The sequence below is a fragment of the Lissotriton helveticus genome, chromosome 1_2 (genome assembly GCF_964261635.1).
Source record: "Lissotriton helveticus chromosome 1_2, aLisHel1.1, whole genome shotgun sequence".
Lineage (NCBI taxonomy): Eukaryota > Metazoa > Chordata > Amphibia > Caudata > Salamandridae > Lissotriton > Lissotriton helveticus.
Genome location: NC_136058.1, coordinates 81732498 through 81751068, shown reverse-complemented (window position 1 = coordinate 81751068; position 18571 = coordinate 81732498). Strand labels below are relative to the sequence as shown.

General features: G+C 45.7%; 1 protein-coding gene across 1 annotated transcript in view; it reads right to left on the bottom strand.

Moving 5' to 3' along the window:
- DNAI4 (dynein axonemal intermediate chain 4) overlaps nt 1–18571 on the bottom strand; it is a 496013-nt gene that overhangs the window by 252510 nt on the left and 224932 nt on the right. The window lies entirely within an intron of this gene.

The following is an 18571-nucleotide window of genomic DNA, read 5'->3' as shown; positions in this document are numbered from 1 at the left end:
TAGACACAATTGGTCTGAAGTGTGGGTCTGTTTCACTTTTATGGATTTTTGGGACCATATAGAGCACTGGGCTCCTAGGATGCTGCTTAATAAGGAAATTCTGAGTTCTCTCTTTTATGGTTCTGAATTCATATGCCTTGTCGATGATTGTTTTCAAAATTTTTGAAAATTTCGCAGTGGGGTTCATTTCTAATCTCATGTATACAGTGTTATCTGTGATATGCTCTCTCACACGGTTTTCATAGTGTCTAGTATTCATCACCACTAGAGCTCCTCCTTTATCCACTTTCTGGAATACTATCTCCGGGTTATTACCTAATTTTTTGAGTGTATCCCAATCCTTCTGCGTGACGTTTTTTTATCCCCTTTTTGTTGAACTTTATGCGTGTAAGATCTTGTTTTACCAAATTCTCAAACAGATCCAGGGTTTTATGGCTGGTAGGAGCCATGTATGTACTTTTGTGCCTTAAGCCTCGTAATTCATCTTTATCTTCACTGATTCATTGATCCTGTAATACATTGTCAAAAAAATTCCTCAACCGAAGTTTTCTCATTAATTTGAAGACATTTATTTCTAATTCTAACATGTCAGTGTTCGTTGCTGGAACGAAAGATGTTCCTTTCTGTAACAGGTTCAGTTCCACTGGTGTTAAAACTTGGTCAGAAATGTTAATGACTAGGTTTCTTTTGAACCCTTCTTCTTGTCTCGTTTCGATGTTGTGATGCTCCTGGTGTTCGCATGTTCTTTGTCTCTTTCTTTTTCCCCTCCTGGGTCTTCTGCTCCTGCTTGGCCTTTCTCTAAAAAAGATTGTCCAGAGGTTGACTGTTGTGCTATTTCATCACGGGGTTGTGACTCTAAATTGGTAACCGTAGTTGCACCCCTGTGTGGGGCTTGTCGTGGTGGTCTTTCAGTGGTTTCACTGCCTAAGGATGACGTGTCCGTGTTTTGAGTGTAAGGATGGTTCTGACGTTTTTGGGCATATACTTCAGCCCATGTATATACTTCCCCGAGTTTATAATCTAGGGTATCCCTTCAGAATTTTCTTATCTTCCGTTCATTGATTTCTTGAGATGTTTTGAGATTTGTGTGTTTATATCCTCGAGAATTTTAGACCATTCCTTCGCTCACATCATGTTTGTTAATTCATTAGTTACATCCACAATTTCTTTTGACAACTCTTCTAAGATGTTAGACAATTCTTCCACAATCAGTAATATTAGATCAAGCGAACACTTATTTAGGATCGCGTACCAGCGTTCCTGGAATTTTTTGGCATTTTTACATAGTGACGGTTTCAGTGCAATACGTAATCCACGGGGTATGCGTTGTGCCCGATGATACTTAATTAATGTACTGGCATGTAATTGTTGGTTTATCTCCCTCTTGGAGAGATGTCAGTTGTTTGATGTTCTGCTCTTTGGATCTGCTAGTAGATGCTTGAGATGTTTCTTCCTGTATCAGTGCATATATCCTTGATGCTGCATGATTTGAGAATGCAAATGTTTCGGCCCTTTGATCCGTAGTTTTAGTGATTTCATCATAAGATGTCATGTTCCTTTCTTCTGGTGTGCTGCTAGCTATGGGCGGACTAGTGTAGACAAACTGAGATAATTGGCTTGCGCACAACTTGTAGTTCGAAAATGTTTTGTTGCAATATTTTTGATTGTTTCACTTTTATTGGGTGCTCCTGGGGCGATGTTTCCGTGTAAATCTGTTCAGTAATTGCTGAAGAATTAAAAAATAAAAGTTTTGATATATATGACCGCGGTGGAGCAGCATTCTAAGTGTCTGTCAACACTCCAAACCAGGAAGTGTTGGCAGCCATCTTGTGACTCAGTAGAACCGAGTCACAAGAAAACAGTAAAATAAAGATGAAAAAAAAGAAAAGGGGGAAGGGTAGAAACACCCTGACCCCCTAGGCCTGCTCAGGGGGTCCCACAAGCAACCCCAGGGCCAAAAAATGCATATTTTAAAAACAAAATCCGCAGAATTCATTCTGAGTGCCCGAATCCGAATGAACATTTTTTAAAAAAGGAAGCGCGGACTCCCGCACTTTGTTATTTTTAAGCCCTCAGGTGGGCCAGGTCCCGGGGGCATGCAAAAAATATATAGTGGGGGACCGCAGGGGCACCCGCAGCCCTGGGGACCGCCACCTCCCCGGGGCTTCATTTATGTTTTGTGGGGGCACGCAGACCCCCCCGCAGCCCGGAGGATCGCCACCTCCCCGGGGCTCTATTTTTTAAAAATAATTATTTTTGTGGGGGGCTCGAGCCCCCCCAACACACCCCGGAGCCACCACCTCCCCGGTGCAAGGATGATAAATCTGCAGGGGGGCACATAGCCCCCCCACAGCCCCGGGAACCGCCAACTCCCCGGGGCTCTCTTTAAAAAAAAATACCTGTGTGGGGGGCTCGAGCCTCCCCACATGCCCCCGGGACCACCACCTCCCCGGGGCTTTGCAAATGTCCCTCCTGGAGCCTTAGATGGTCCGAGGCCATGCCCCTTTTTACACCTCTCTGCAACGCAGCTCCGTGGAGCTTACAGGAGGTACCTAGGAGGCTCGTTGGACCCTAGGGACCCTCCAGATTCAAGGGGACTTAATTCCCCAACTTAAAATGCGCCACTGGGTGTGTTTGCACAGTGGTGAAGGGAGGGGGAGGGGCCTGATGTGACAAGTGTGTAAACCAATCCTGTGGCGTGTTTTAAGTTGTGGGATTAAGTCCCCTTGAATTCTGAGGGTCTCTGGGGGTCAATTAGCTTACCAGGTACCGCCAGTAAGCGCCACTGAGCTGTGTTGCAGAGACGTGTTCAAAGGGGCGTGGCCTCAGACCACCTCTCTGCAATGCAGCTCTGTTGCACTTACTGGAGGTACCTGGAGGGCTAGTTGGCCCCCAGGGACCCTCAGGATTCAAGTGGAATTAATCCCCAACTTAAAACCTGCCAGGGGGTGCGTTTGCACAGTGGTGAAGGGATGGGTGACATGTGTGTACTTATCCAATCCCACCGCCAAGACCCAAGCACTTATAAATGCACCATGCACTCTCCTTACAGTACCCTAATCATCCATTCAGTACCCATGCACTCATGCAATGACCCATGCACTAACGCATGCACTGCTATAATACCCTGAGTACTACCCAGGCAGTCCAGTCATCGGCCTGTCAGTACCCATGCACTCCTTCAATCACCCAGCCAGCACAATGTACTTATCCAATCACTCCACCAATACCCAAGCACTTATAAATTCACTCAGGCACTCTCCTTGCAGTATTGTAATCTTTCAGTCAGTAGCTGGGTACTCATACAATGATCCATGCACTAACTGATCACTGTTACAATCCCATATGCCCTACCCACAGTGCTGTACCCACTTACACACTTGTCATTTGGTCCTTCAATTCCCCAGGTAGTACTCATGCAGTCCCGGAATCACACTGTCACTCCGTGTGCACTCCTCCAGTCACCCAGCCACTACCATGTACTAATCCAAACACTCCTCCAACACCCAAGCACTTATAAATTCACCACGCACTCTCCTTGCAGTACTCTAATTATCCACTCATTACCCATGTACTCATGCAATGACCCAGTCACTAACAGATGCACTGCTGCAATACCTTGAGGACTACCTATGCAGTGCAGTAATCTCCCGGATACTGCACTGCATAGTTAGACAAAGGGCAAAGTTCAAGATATGTTGCTTGATTCACAAGTGTTTGAATGGACTAGGACCTGTCTATCTCGAACGGAAATTTGTTCCCTATGTCCCGTCGAGATCACTTAGATCAAGCAATAGTCTTCTCCTGGTGGTTCCCCACATTAAAAAAGTCAGACATGGAGGCAGAGCACTGTCCACTATGGGACCCAAGCTGTGGAACAGACTCCCCCTGGCTCTGAGACAAGTTAAAGAGCATTTAACATTCCGAAAATTGCTAAAGACCATTCTGTTTAAAAATGAAATCTAAATCACTCCCCCACTTTGCATGTCATTGATTACCGGTCAAAGCGCAGAGATACTCCTGCCGGAGTGATTCAAGCGCTATACAAACTCACAAATAAATAAATAAATAAATACTATCTATGCAGTACTCCAATCACCCAGCCAATCCTATGTGCTTATCCAATCACTGCGCCAAAACTCAAGCACTTATAAAATCACCATGCACTCTCCTTGTAGCACTCTAATCATCCAGTCACTACTAATGTACTCATGCAATGACCCAAACATTTACTCATGGCAAATACAGAGGAGGTCATGCTAATCACAGGGGTACCCCAACGCATAGTGTTCCCTAGTGTATGTAGGTATTTTCACTGCATTCTAAGTGTCTTTTAGCATAGCACTGGCTCTAGGCCTGGTTAGTCAGAGTCAATTACCACCAGTACCTTTCAGCAAAAAGTTGGGGGTACAGGAGGAATTTCTGCTCCTCTGTTGGTTCTTTCTTCACATCTCTTCTTCTTTGTGCACTATTCTTCGTCTTTCTGGACTTCTGTTGCCTCTTTCTGCATTTGTCTTGCTTCTTTCCGCGCCTTTCTTCCTCTTTCTTCACATGTCCTACCTTTGTAGGCATAGTTAGAAATTAGTATTTGAAAAACCTTAGAAATTCACTGAAAAAACATAGGTTTCAGGGACATTATATAGTTAGTTGGAGATTTTACATCACTCATGCCATGATCAGTGACATCACTGATAACATCACTGATGACAGCTCAAATGACATCACTGATCACATCACTGATGACATCATCCAGTGAATGTGTGTTTCTGTAAAATATAAAAATATGTTTTATATATATATATGCCACAGTGTATTGAAGTATGAGTGGGTGTATGAGCGTCTGAATGGATGATTTAGTAGGCGTGTGACTGACTGTATAAGTGAGTGATTAGATATGTCTTACTGAATGCATGGGTTAGAGACTAAACTGTGTGAATGTCTTTATTAGTCTGTTAGTTGGTGTGTAAGCGGCCGCATAGCTTGGTGAGTAGCTACATGAGTGTCTATATGGGTTATTTATTGGTTGTCTGAGTATCTGTATGGGTGCCTGAGTGTCTTTGCGAGTGGGAGGGGATATGTGACTCTGTGCATAGGTATGTGAGTAGTTATTTCACTTGGTGTATAGGTTCAAGAGCGCATATGGAAACAGCTGTATGAGTGGGTGTGTGTGTGTATGGGTGTGTTGGTGAGTGAATGGATATCTCAGTGGTGCATTTGTGCATAACTACATATGTTTTAAAGCAATATATGTGAGTGTTGGAGTATATAAATGACTATGTGAGAGTGAGTGATTGCAAGAGTATCTGAATGGATGAGTGTGTATTTCTATGAGTGATTGTTTAAGAGAGTTAGTATGTGTTAGAATCTATATAAATAAGTGCAGTGGTGTATGTATGACTGCATAAGCAAGGAAATGGGTGTGTGATAGTTTCTTTGTATGACTGACCAGGTGTATGAGTAACTCTTTGGGTGAGTGGCAGTTTGTGAGTGTCTATATGGGTGTACGAGTGGCTATATCAGTGGCTGTATAGATGAATGACTATGTGTATGAATGACTGTATGGGTCAGTGGGTGGATGTGTGTGTAGACGTATGAATCACTGAGTCGGTATGTACTAACTGCTATTGGTCTGTCTATGGTTTCGATATTGGTGGTCTGTATTTTAGAGTGGGTGTATGAAAGGTTTTATTAGGGTATGAGGAGGTGCATCAGATGATCACATGGATGATGTCATCAGAGATGTCACTGAGCATGTCATGAGTGATGTAATATGTGACGTCATCAGCAGTGCATTGCGGGGGCGCGAGTTATAGTTAGGTCTACTAACTATAACAGACGAATTTCTATGGGTTTTTTATGAGTGAAATCTTCAACTAACTATAACGTCCCTGAAACCTATGTTTTTTTCAGTGAATTTCTAAGGTTTTTTAAATGCTAATTTCTAACTATAATGTCGCTGAACCTATGTTTTTTCAGTGAATATATATATATATATATATATATATATATATATATATATATATATATATATATATATATATATACACACACACACACAAACACACACACTCATACATACACACACATATATGTATACACACAAATACAACTCTGGGGGTGGGGTCCTCAGAGCATAAGGCAGCTTGGGGATGGGGGGCAGGATCGTACCCCCCTCCTTTAAAAATACATGGCCCTGGGGGATGGGATCCCCTGGCCTTTTCAAGGCACAGCGAGGGGGACCTATGTGGTCCAACTAGGCTGAAAAAAAACGGCCCTGGGGGATAGGTTCCTCATGGCTTAATAAGGCACAGGGAGGGGGGCCACATGTCCCCCCACCTGTTTTTATTTTTTAAACATCCTTTTATTGGTATTTATATGCATCTTCCCATGAAAGGGAAACATAGATATCTTGTCATTTCTCTTACATATACATATTGTTCAGCCTTATGTATTTTACAACATGTAGATATATCACAGTAGCTGTCTCTGATGTACTATGCATCATTATTACATGGCATGTTGTCCATTTATGCCCCAAAGCATTACTTTACAAAAGGATACCACTGTACATTCGTCAGGTGCTTACTAAGTCATTTCCAGCTTTACTCACATGGACAGTGCATATGTCTAATAAAAAATATCTGTTCTATTTCTCTTATCTTAAAATATGCCTCTTCATCTACGCAAACTTTACTTAACTATAGGGAATAGTTCAGGGAGGAATGGAGAGATGTGGAGAGGGGTCTGTAATCAAATATTATATTCCTAGGTGGTATCAAGGGCTTCCATCACTTCCATACACTCAGCAGATTATGTAAGCTCTGGCGAAAGTGGTCCCACTAAGGAAACTAAGAATATCATAATGGGAAGATGTTACCTAACATCTAATGGCTATGCTAGCTAGCCCATGTCTATCCAATTTTATGTCCTCAATGCTCCACCATCTGAGGTCCCTCCCTCCCCATCTTCCGTGTTACTGTCACTCATACGCTGGACTTCATCAGTGCCCTGTTCTGGGTATTATTGTCAAGATTTCAGCCCATAAATCTGCTATTGGTCGAATTCTAAGCCGCCTAGCCTCTTCTCTAATCAGTGGCCGTTCTTCTGCCCTAGCCCACTGCGTCACTTCTGTTTTCCATGTCATCACCGTTGGTCCTGTCTTTGACTTCTACTCTACAGCAATTCTCTGCTTGGCCAGGCCCTGTGCCAGGTCCAAGAATCTGGTTCCCACCTTTTTCGCTCTAGGTCTTGCTTATAACCCAAATATACAGGCCTCTAACGTTCGAGGAGGAGTACGTCCCAGTGCCATTTGTAGGGTCTCCAATATGCCTGTCCAATAGGCTTGCAATTGTGGACACTGCCATACCATATGTGTAAACCACGCATCCATAAATCTGCATCTAGGGCAATGTGTAAACTATTTGTGCTACAAACACATACCCAGCAACATAATGAAAACACCCCAAATATACTCCACATAGGATTGGAACAATAGAATATATTGTTTTTATGAGTAAAACAAGACCAACATGACAGAAATCCAATAAGTACAACCAAAGTTATGAATTTTTAAAGATTAAATCAAAATGTAGTGCCTAGAAGCAAAAAGCGCTTAGCAGTTATTAGAGGTCATGATGGACTAGGGTAAAAATACTCCACACATGGTTGGAACAATAGAATATATTTTTATGAGTAAAACAAGACCTACATGACAGAAATCCAATAAGTAGGACCAAAGTTATGAATTTTAAAAAATGTAATCAAAATGTAGTGCCTAGAAGCAAAAAAGCGCTTAGCAGTTATTTGAGGTCATGATGGACTGGGGTAAATCCAAAGTTCAGGCTGACCGCGATGGCCGGCTGGGGAGCAAGGGAAAGAATCTGCCTAAGGACTTGAGAGTCCCGAAGCAGACGCCCGTGAGTCTCTTGATGTGCTCCGTAAACCTAAGGTCAGCTCCAAACCAAATGCCTAGATTCTTGGCTGGGCCACCCTCGGATAGAGGTCGGGGGAAATCAGGGGGCCACAAAGCTTCTGTAAAATGAGAGGGAAATTGCCCATCTAGTATAATTTCTGATTTGCCCTCATTACATTTTAATTTGGCCTGAGCAAGCCATGTAAACACGGCGGCTAGGCATCTTTGCGCCGTATCAGTGCATACATCCGAGTCGTCCCAGGTAAACAAAAGCTGGCTGTCATCGGCGTAGGCCATAATCTTAGCACCCAATTCCTCAGCCAGGCAGATCAGTGGGGTCATATAGATGTTGAAAAGTAGCAGGCTCAAAGTTGAGCCCTGAGGGACACCCGTCTGAACCTCTCTGGCCGAAGAAGAAAAAGGAGGCATCCAGACTTGCTGGGAACGGGAGTTCAGAAAAGATTCCAGCCACGACCACACTGAACCAGAGAGGCCGATGGACGATAGGCAAGCAAGGAGAAGCTGGTGAGGTACCGTGTCGAAGGCGGCAGAGAGGCCCAATAAAATCAGAGCCGCTCTGCCGCCCTTATCCAGACATTCCCTAATAGCCTCCGTCACCTCCACCAGAGCAGTTTCCGTACTGTAAGATGATCTGAAGCCCGACTGAGCTGGGTGAAGAGCCCCCGAGGTTTCTACGAATGCATTCAGTTGGAGGAAAGCCACCTTCTCGCAGACTTTGGCCAGTGTTGGTAACAGGGAAATAGGCCGGTAATTTGCCGTTATAAGAGGATCCGCCGTTGACTTCTTTAGGAGCGGAAGGAGCTTAGCCTGTTTCCATTGTCTGGGCATCGTTGCTGACTGCAGCGACCTATTAACAATGGCTGTGACTTCCATGCCTACAATATCTGCCACTCCGGCCAGAACTCTGGCTGGGCGGGGATCTGAGGGAGATCCTGATTTTAGCGATTTGAGGATGGTGAGAATGTCTGGCAGCTCCACCAGGTCGAACTGAGAGAAACACCCGCTAGGGAGAGAGCAGATCGTAGGTACTGGGAAGGCGTAGGCAGGGGTAGAAGACAAGGCTAAGCCTTCTTCAATGAGTTTGATTTTGTTAATAAAGAAAGCTGAAAGCTCCTCGCACCACCCTGCGGAGACGGAGATGGACTTAAGCTCTGTTCGAGGTGACATAAAGCTTTGTACGATGGAAAAGATCTCTTTGCTGTTGTTATTAGCCTTCAAGATTCTAGATGCAAAGTACTCGCTTTTGGCTTTCCTCACAGCAGTGTAATATATTCTCTGAGATGCGCGTAGTTTAGATTTAGCTAAAGGGCAGTGCGCCACCCGCCAGAGGCATTCCAACCTCTTACAACTCAGCTTAAGTTCTTTTAGCGCAGCAGAGTACCAAGGCTGAGAGGGCGACTCACGCTGGGGCGCTCTAGGCAGAGGTTTGCATGTGGATTCGACCCCTTGTCTGACCCAGGTGTTAAATTGGTCAACTGCCCCTTCCAGATCAACAGCAGGAGTTACCTGCGAGTGAGACAGGGCCTCCACCAACCCTGGAATATTGATCTTACGGGCTGAAGGCCCGGGGGGAAGAGGTGGGCGGCGGGACGCCTTGGCCAAAGCCCATGAGAAGATAATCAAGGCATGGTCGGACCAAGTCACCGGCAGAGGTTCTTTAACATCTCGTACAAAGTTGGAGCACACCAGATCTATCAGAAGGCCCTGAGAATGAGTGGGTTTGGAGACCCACTGGGTCAGCTGAGTTAAGCCCAGGAGATCCAGAAGGGCCGATGTGTCTGGGGCCTTCGGGGAGTCTAAATGAATATTAAAGTCTCCTAGGAGAAGAAACTTGGGAAAGCGAAGAACTCGCTCTGCCAGGTACTCGTCTAAGGACTTTAAAATGTCCCTAACTGCCCAGGGGGGCGGTAAATCAAAGTGCCCCCTAGCGTAAAATGGGGCGTTAAGGTGAAGGAGAAATCAAGAGCCTCCCCCTCCAAAACGTTCGTGGATTTTGCACATACAAATGCCCAAGATTCCTTAAACACCACAGCAGTGCCACCCCCTCTCCCCGTATTACGATCGGCCCGGGCCAGGCGATATCCTCTAGGGATAGCTAGCTCAACAACCGGTGCGCAGGACTCTCTGAGTCACGTTTCGGTAATAAAAAGAATATCCAGATTATTGTCGGCTATAAGCTCATAAATGTTTGCTGCATGTTTCACCATGGACCGTGCGTTGATCAGGGCTGCCTGCACGGTCGGTACTTGCTGATCAGTTATGTGCGTTCTAGGCTGGTGAGTGCTGAAATGGAAATTGCAGCCAGGACATCCCCAATCGATGTCAGATGCCAAGTCGCAGCGATACTTACCTTCATGTGTGCCAGGGTTCCAAAATAGGAGCGCATCCCGACTGTAGGGGCACCGGCTCACAGCACCTTGGTCAGAACTGACAGCATGACTGGCCCTAGGCCCGGTACCGGCGCGGACGGGCGCAGATGGGCTTGCCTTCGGCGCGCCGGTGGCGCACCCGCTGCGCGCGTCCGGGCCAGCGTGGCTCTATATAGTTGCGCCTGGCCACTGGAACGCTGACCTGGGCGGAAGAAGGCGCCCGAAGTGAGGAGAAATGAGGTCTTCCCTCCGCAACAATCGGCAACAAAGCCTCCAACAAAGTAAATGTGGAAGAGGATTTAGCAGCAATTAATAAAGATTGATTCCCTCCTGTTTAAAAACCCAAATCGTTTTTAAAACCCCTCCGATCAGCAAACATACATTGTGCAAATAAGCAAAGGAAAAATCACGATAAAATTATTAAAAGCAATTGTGGGCAGAATTCTGTTTACTCGCCAGCAGTGTACAACCCCGATATGAATAAAGGGTGGATGGTGGGGGTGAAAGTGGATGGATGGATGGATGGATGAGCGAAATGATGAATGGATGGATGAGTAAAAGGATGGAAGGAGGGATCGATGAGTTTGAATGATAGATTTGGAGCTGGAAGGATAGGGTTGGCCAGGGGCATCGTGAACCCCTTGCTTTAGCAGCTACAGTGGGGTGGAGCTCTTGATGGGCCTCTTTTGTATGCCGCTTGGCAGACAAAGGCCCATAATTAACATGTAAGGGTGAGTGAGGGAAAGGATGGATCGATGTGTGGGTGAAAGGGTGGATAGATGAGTGAGTGTAAGTGTGGCTTGCTACATGGATGAATGAGTGAAAGGATGGATGAGTGACAGGAATGGTGGATGGACGATGGATGTGTTGATGAAGGAAAGGGTGAAAAGATGGATGGGTTGCAGGGTGGATAGATTAGTAAGCGAAAGGATGGATGAGTGAAAGGGTAAATTGATGGATGAGTGGAAGGATGGATGAGCGAAAGGGTCGATGGATGGCTGAGATGGATGGATGGATATTTTATTGTTATTGTTATTGTTATTATTATATTGGATTTGTATCGCGCCAATCACCTACAGGTCTCTAGGCGCTCGGAAATTGATGGAATTCATACAATAACTTATGTGTCCCACAAGAAGGTGGTACAGCAGCCAGCCTACATTGTGACCAGAGCCCTCCCAAACAGTAATGTCTTTAGACACTTTCTGAACCGCAGGAGATTCACCTCTCTGCGCAGTCCCTCAGGCAGCTTGTTCCATAGTTGAGGGACCAACACAGAGAATGTTCTCCCTCCCTTGGTTACCAGTTTGTACCGAGGGTAGGTCAGCAGCTGGGAATCGGAGGATCTAAGTTTCCTATTTGGACTATACACTTCCAACCGGTCTCTGATATATACAGGAGCATGGCCATAAATAGCCTTATGGGCCGTGCATAGACTCTTAAACTCTACCCTCTCTTTTATAGGGAGCCAATGTAGGCTCCGTAATAGGGGAGAGGCCTTAGTCCTTCTGGGGAGTCTAGGGATCAGTCGCGCCGCGTCGTTCATCGCGACCTGTAATCTGTTCATCAGGATTTTAGGGAGGCCTAAATAAAGGACATTCCCATAGTCTATTCTTGACATGATGGTTGCTGCTACAACTGTTCGCAACATAGCCTGAGAGAGAACGGGCACTAGTTTACGTAACTGCCTGATGATGTTCGTACAGCTCCCAACAACGGCGGAGATTTGACTGCCCATTGACAGGTCCCAATCCAGCTTAATCCCCAAACTCTTTACATTTGCGCTTGGCTTCGGAGTTGGACCTAACTCCTGTGGCCAGTAGAGATCACTCCAAGGTGAGGTGGCAGATGGAATTACCAAAACCTCAGTCTTATCTGGATTGATCTTCAGCAAGTTTCTCGTCATCCACCCGACCGTATAACTCAAGATATTCTGCGCTTGATGTTGCGCGGCCTCGGTGTTATCGATACTCAGTACAAGCTGAGTATCGTCAGCATAGTTAAAGACTCTACAGCCCACACTGGCCAGAGATGCAATCAGAGGTTGAAGGTATAAGTTAAACAGTAGTGGGGACAATGCGGAGCCCTGAGGCACCCCACATTCTAAAGTCCCCACATCTGATATCAGATCCCCCAGTTGTATCCTCTGTGTTCTTCCCAGAAGAAAAGATTTCAGCCAGTTAAAAGCCTCACCTTTAACCCCAATGTTATCTAGTCTTTCCAGGAGCAGGGCATGGTGGACAGTGTCGAACGCCGCCGACAGATCTAAAGGAATCAGGGCGCTCGGTTTCTTAGTGTCAGCCATGCCTCTTAATTAATCCAGCACGGATAGCATCACCATCTCGGTACTGTGATGTGCTCGAAACCCTGCCTGTCGCTCGTGGAGCAAACAGTGAGACTCCACGTGAAGAGATAAAAACTTCAAGACATGCTGTTCTAGAATTTTAGAAAGAAAGGGCAGCTGAGAAATCGGTCTGTAGTTCTTCAAGACCGCAGGATCCGCGCCAGGTTTCTTCAACAAAGGCCTAACTCGCGCTTCTTTAAAATCAGCTGGTAGATACCCCGTTTCTAAAGATCTATTAAGGAGAGAAATAAGACGCTCCTCCAAAATGGGGCGGGCCATACGAAATACACTAGGGGGGCATGGGTCTGCTGGGGAACCGGACTTAGTTCTACCCATCAGTTGCTCCAAGCTCAGCGCATCAATCTCGGGGAACTCCACGATAGTACAATCCGTGGGATTATAAAAATCGGGGTATAGGACAGATCCATTTGACGTATTGCTTTTTATTTCCGAGATGATGTTCTCCACCTTTTCTAGGAAATATCCCTGAAAAGTATTGCAATCTATAGTGGTGCCTGAGCATTCTGTTTTTTTGCTCAGCTCAGATAAAATTTTAAAGGTCTCTTTCTGGACATTCCCAGCCTTATTTAGACGGGCCTCATAGTACTCTGCCTTTGCTTGCAATATAAGCTTTTTGTATCTGTGGAGGGAGGCTTTATACTGATCCCTAGCTATATCATATTTAGTTTTCCTCCAGGATCTCTCCAAGGTCCGGAGTTTCCGTTTGTGCTCTCTCAAGAGCGGAGTGAACCAAGGAGCTCCTTTCCCTGGTCCTTTAGTGGGCATGGTCCTTTCAGGTGCTATTTGGTCGATAGCTTGACGCAGGCTCCACATTAAGTCCGTGTGTTCTCGGTCCAAGTTACATCCAGCGACAAAGGGTCGGGCCACTTCTGGAAAAGTCTCGGTCAGGGTTATTAAGTCAACCTATGTTTGGGGATGGAGGGGTAGGTTTGGATATGGATGGGTGGGCGGATGGATGGACAAACAGAATGGTGAACGGCTGATTGGATGCCAATGTAAAGGTGAAGTGCTAGATATCAGTGGGTGAATGAAAGGATGAATGGGTAGATCTGAAGAAAAGAGGCAAAATAAGGAAAGCACTAGTATTCAATCCTTCATGAGCCTGAAATGACCAGAGAGGCTATTTAGAGTGCTGCCATTATTTGACGGTGCACTACATGGCACCAAAGGGACAAGTGGATTTTGTTACAGGACAACTAGATTTATGAAGCTACCTGTCCCATTGACAAGTAGATATTTTATTAAAGTCCACATCCCTGCCCTTTATGATGAGGCGATGCGTCCTTCGTCGTCGGTCCACACAGTCCGTTGAAGCGATGTTGGTGATCAGCTCCTACTTCGAAGGGCAGTGCATCAGTTCTGATCAGCGCAAACTCATCACTGCATAGCAGAAGCTCACTTTAAAGGGCCCAGGGCTGGTTTGGCACCATTTGACAGGACAGGACTCACAGATGTCAGAGTCCAGGTACAGTGGCAGGGTTGAAGGATGTCTTTGATGACCTTGAGACTTGAGAACAGGGGGCAATCCAGCAAGGTCTTGGAGTCACTCTGGGTTCAAGTAAGATGGGTCAAGTCATTGTCCTCAGCAGGGCAGATATCAGCAGGTAGCAGGGTAGCACAGCAATGCAGAAAATCAGCTCTTCCAACACAGCAGTCACGCAGAGTGGCAATCCTTGTAGCACAGTAGTCTTTACTCCTGGCAGAATTCTACACAGGTCCAGCAGTGTATTGTCTTGGTAGGGTCAGAGGCTCAGTACTTAAACCCAGTTGTGTCTTTGAAGAGGAGGTGATTCAAAGAAGGATCCTTGATTCACTTTATTCCAGCCCTGGCTCCAGTCTATCAGTAGAGGGTAATCGGCCATTTATGTGTGAAACCGGACACTTTCTATTCAGGTGTATGTGAAAGCTCCCCCCTCTGTTCCTGCCAGGAATGTCACACCTATCGTTCCTGTGTTTGTGGCTGTCTAGAGGGAATGCGCAAAGTGTAGGTGTCACTCACGCCAGACATGTATCCTCGGCTTCACTCTTACAGATGAGATGAGCACGGGAGGAGTTCTTCTTTTACAGGCGCTTCCATGGTCACGGACGTGCCCGCCTGCCTGACAACATCTCAAGCTACATAATCACCATTATTTTACCCGCACTCCAGGTTGGAATTATCACCGGACCTTTGATACCTGCACCACGCCTTTAAGCCCTGAAGAGTCACAGGCACTGTCCTGTTGACGAAACACGTGTCGGCTGGCGTTTGTCTTTTTTATGAACATCCACACGTATAAAAATCTTCAAGAAGAATATCCGGTGTCGACTACATTTACTACCAATTACTGTACATACTGTTGATAATCATATGTGTGCCCAGGTTCTTGTTTTTCGTTGCAGAGGGAAGGGCTTTTAGCTCCTCACTCTTTTAGGGGTTTGGGGTTTACCCCTATCCTGGCAGCACCATACTCTTAATGACATCCTTCACCTAGTTATCCTTACTAGCTACTAAGGGTGGGCGCAAAATCCATTCCGCTCGCGGATTTTGCGAATTTTCGGTAAATTCGCGATCCGCGAACTCCCGCGAATTTACCGAAAATCCGCAAATCCGCGAGCGGCGGATCTGGGGGCAAAAGTTGAAGCCTGGCCTGTTGTAACTATTTTACGATGGCGCCGGCAAGCTGCCAGCGCCATCCTAAAATAGTTACTAAATTAGCTTCAACAGGAAGCTCTAATAGATAAAATAAAGCAGGTGCTCGATTTTATCTATTAGAGCTTCCTGTTGAAGCTAATTTAGTAACTATTTTAGGATGGCGCTGGCAGCTTGCTGGCGCCATCGTAAAATAGTTACAACAGGCCAGGCTGGTGTGCTTTCTTTTCCCAAATCTACTGTCGAAAATCAGCTGTGATGCTGGATAGAGGCCTTTGCATACTTGACTTTCACGAGCGCAATCCCTTTGCTGTTCCTGTGACCAGGAGGGTCTCTCTCTTCATCTACTGCTCTGATCGGTCTCAGACCTTTTACACACACAAGAGGCATGTGCACTCGCATGGAAGCCCCGCCCACACACTCGCGGTGTGCACCGTCTTCCCACCATTGACCCACTATGATGGACAGCTCACCCAAGGGACCCCTGCGCCCTTCGGGGCGATTGCATAGTAACACACACATGGTCGCTGGAACTAGTTGAAGCTCAAATTCAGTGCCTCATTCTCCCATTGGAGAACACAATTGGGTTTGTTATATCTCTACACTTTATGGGGAGAATGACACGACAATGAGACTCCCCACCACTGAATGTCCTATGTAAAATCATAATGCCCAAATCGTAAAGGAGATTGAGTCCTCTATCCTGGCAATGAAATCTGTCGCTATGTGCCTGGATGAAGTACCAATATCAGTAGTAAAACAATAAGCCATACTTTGGGCTAAACTATAATTTACGGTCTTCAAATTCTGTTATGCCAATTGCACAGTCCCTGCTCTATGGACTGGAAGTATTACTGTTCCCCTTTATAGAAAGGGTGATAGCAATTCGCCCGTAAACCACCGCCAGATTGCCCTACTAGACGCGGTAGGTAAGGTTTTCACAAGAGGCACGTGCACTCGCATGGAAGCCCCGCCCACACACTCGCGGTGTGCACCGTCTTCCCGCCATTGACCCACTATGATGGACAGCTCACCCAAGGGACCCCTGCGCCCTTCGGGGCGATTGCATAGTAACACACACATGGTCGCTGGAACTAGTTGAAGCTCAAATGCAGTGACTTATTCATCAGCCCAAAAACAATCGTGCTCGTCATCGAGGCTGGGCAGGTGTGCCTTCTTCCCAAATCTACCGTCAAAAATCAGCTGTGATGCTGGATAGAGGCCTTTGCATCCTTGACTTTCACGAGCGCAATCCCTTTGCTGTTCCTGTGACCAGGAGCTTCTGTCTCTTTATCTACTGCTCTGTTCAGTCTCAGACCTTTTAAACACACCAGAGGCATGTGCACTCGCATGGAAGCCCCGCCCCAAATCCGCGGATCCGCAAATCCGCAAAATCCGCCAATTTTGCGGATCCACGATCCGCAAATCCGCGGATCGTGGATCCGCAAAATCCGCCCATGCCTACTAGCTACCTGTCTGAGCGCCACTCGCCTGCTACACCAAACCCACCACAGAAGCCAATGTATTGGAGACAAGCTGCAGGCACACAGAGCTGTATAAAGCAGAGAAATGCCCACTTTCTAAAGTAGCATTTCTAAAATAGTCCTGTTAAATCCAACTTTACCTTTAAAGATGATTTATCATTACCATTCCAAAGATATAAACCATGATGAAGCTACTCCTTTCTGATCAGGACTTACAGCTTAAAGGAGTATTAAGAATTCCCAATGTTAACCTACAAGAGGAGTAGGTTTCAAAGTAGTGAAAAAAGAATTTAGCTGTTTGTCACTTACACAGCACCCTGCCTTGTGCTCTACCTAGGGCCTACCTTAGGGGTAACATATGTGTAATAAAAGGTGAGTTTAAGGCTTGGGATGTAGTTCTCAATGTCAAGTTGAAGTGGCATTAAACTGCACATCTATGCCCAGCAGTAGCAGGCACAAGACAATGATTAAAAGGCTACTTATGTGGGTGGCACAATAAGTGCTGCAGGCCCACTAGCAGCATTTAATTTAAAGGTCCAGAGTGTACTAGGGGCTTACAGATACATTAACTGTGCCAAACAGGTGTAAATCAGTTACACCATGTTTAGAGAAGAGAGCACATGCACTTTAGCACTGGTTGACAGTGGAAACATGCTCAGAATCCTAAATCTAACTAAAGGAATTCAGCAAAAAGAGGTGGAAGGCAAAACCTTTGGGGTAATCCTTCAGAGAGGGTCATTTTCCAACACTGTTCACTACCTCTACACACCTATATTGCATTAGAAGCACATATGTTGCGTAAACACCTACACCCATTAGCTGAACACAGGCAGTACAGAATTAGATAGAAAAGTAATATGATAGCTACCCGCCACTATGTAAACTATGAAACAAACTAACACACTCATTGAGTAATGTCTTCAGTGATGTCATCTATGATGTCATTTAAGATGTCATCAATGATGTACTAGAATAGGTCATGAGTGATGTAACATGTGAGGTCATAAGCAGTGCATGCTGTTGGCGCAGGTTATAGTTAGCTATACTAACGCTGACATTGTCATAGTCACCTAACAGTAAGAGAGTGAGTGTGTGAGTGGCTGTATAGGTCTGTGGGTCAGTGTGTGAGTGGTTTTGTGGGTGTGATTAGCTGTATGGATCTGAGAGTGGTTGTGTGAGTGACTGTATGGGTGTGTACATGACTGTGTGAGTGGGTGTATGAGTACCTGTCTGGATGATTGAGTGTTTGACTGGGTCTGTGACTTGGTGCATGAGTCTCTTAGTGGGTCTGTAGGTGGATGCATGTGTCTCTGAGTAGGTCTGTGAATTTTAACATAAGTGTCTGAGTGGGGCTATGAGTGTGTGCACGAGTGTGTGAGTGGGTCTGTAAGTGGGTTGTGTGAGTGACTATGTGTGTCTGTGAGTGGGTGTGTGAGTGCTGCTCTGAATTTTGGGTATTTGCATACTTAGGGTATTTAAAAGGAAGAACCGTGAACTCTGCTCTCACCAGAAAGAAAGAACCCTCTCGTCACAGTCATTACAGAAGAGGTTGTGCTGTGATACATTAAAGACACATTCACCTCCATCCAGGATTTCAGATGGTTTTTCAGAGTGGAATTACAGATAAAACACACTTGCTTTGCCTTTGCTGAGCCACAGAAGGTAGGATAATTTGTACTTTACAGAAGTGAAGCTTAAACTCGGACCCCTGTTATGCTTATATTTCTAAGTGCTTTCTGTTGAGGTTTGATTTTTGTTAAATGAGAATCAGTGTTAGAATGGAACTGT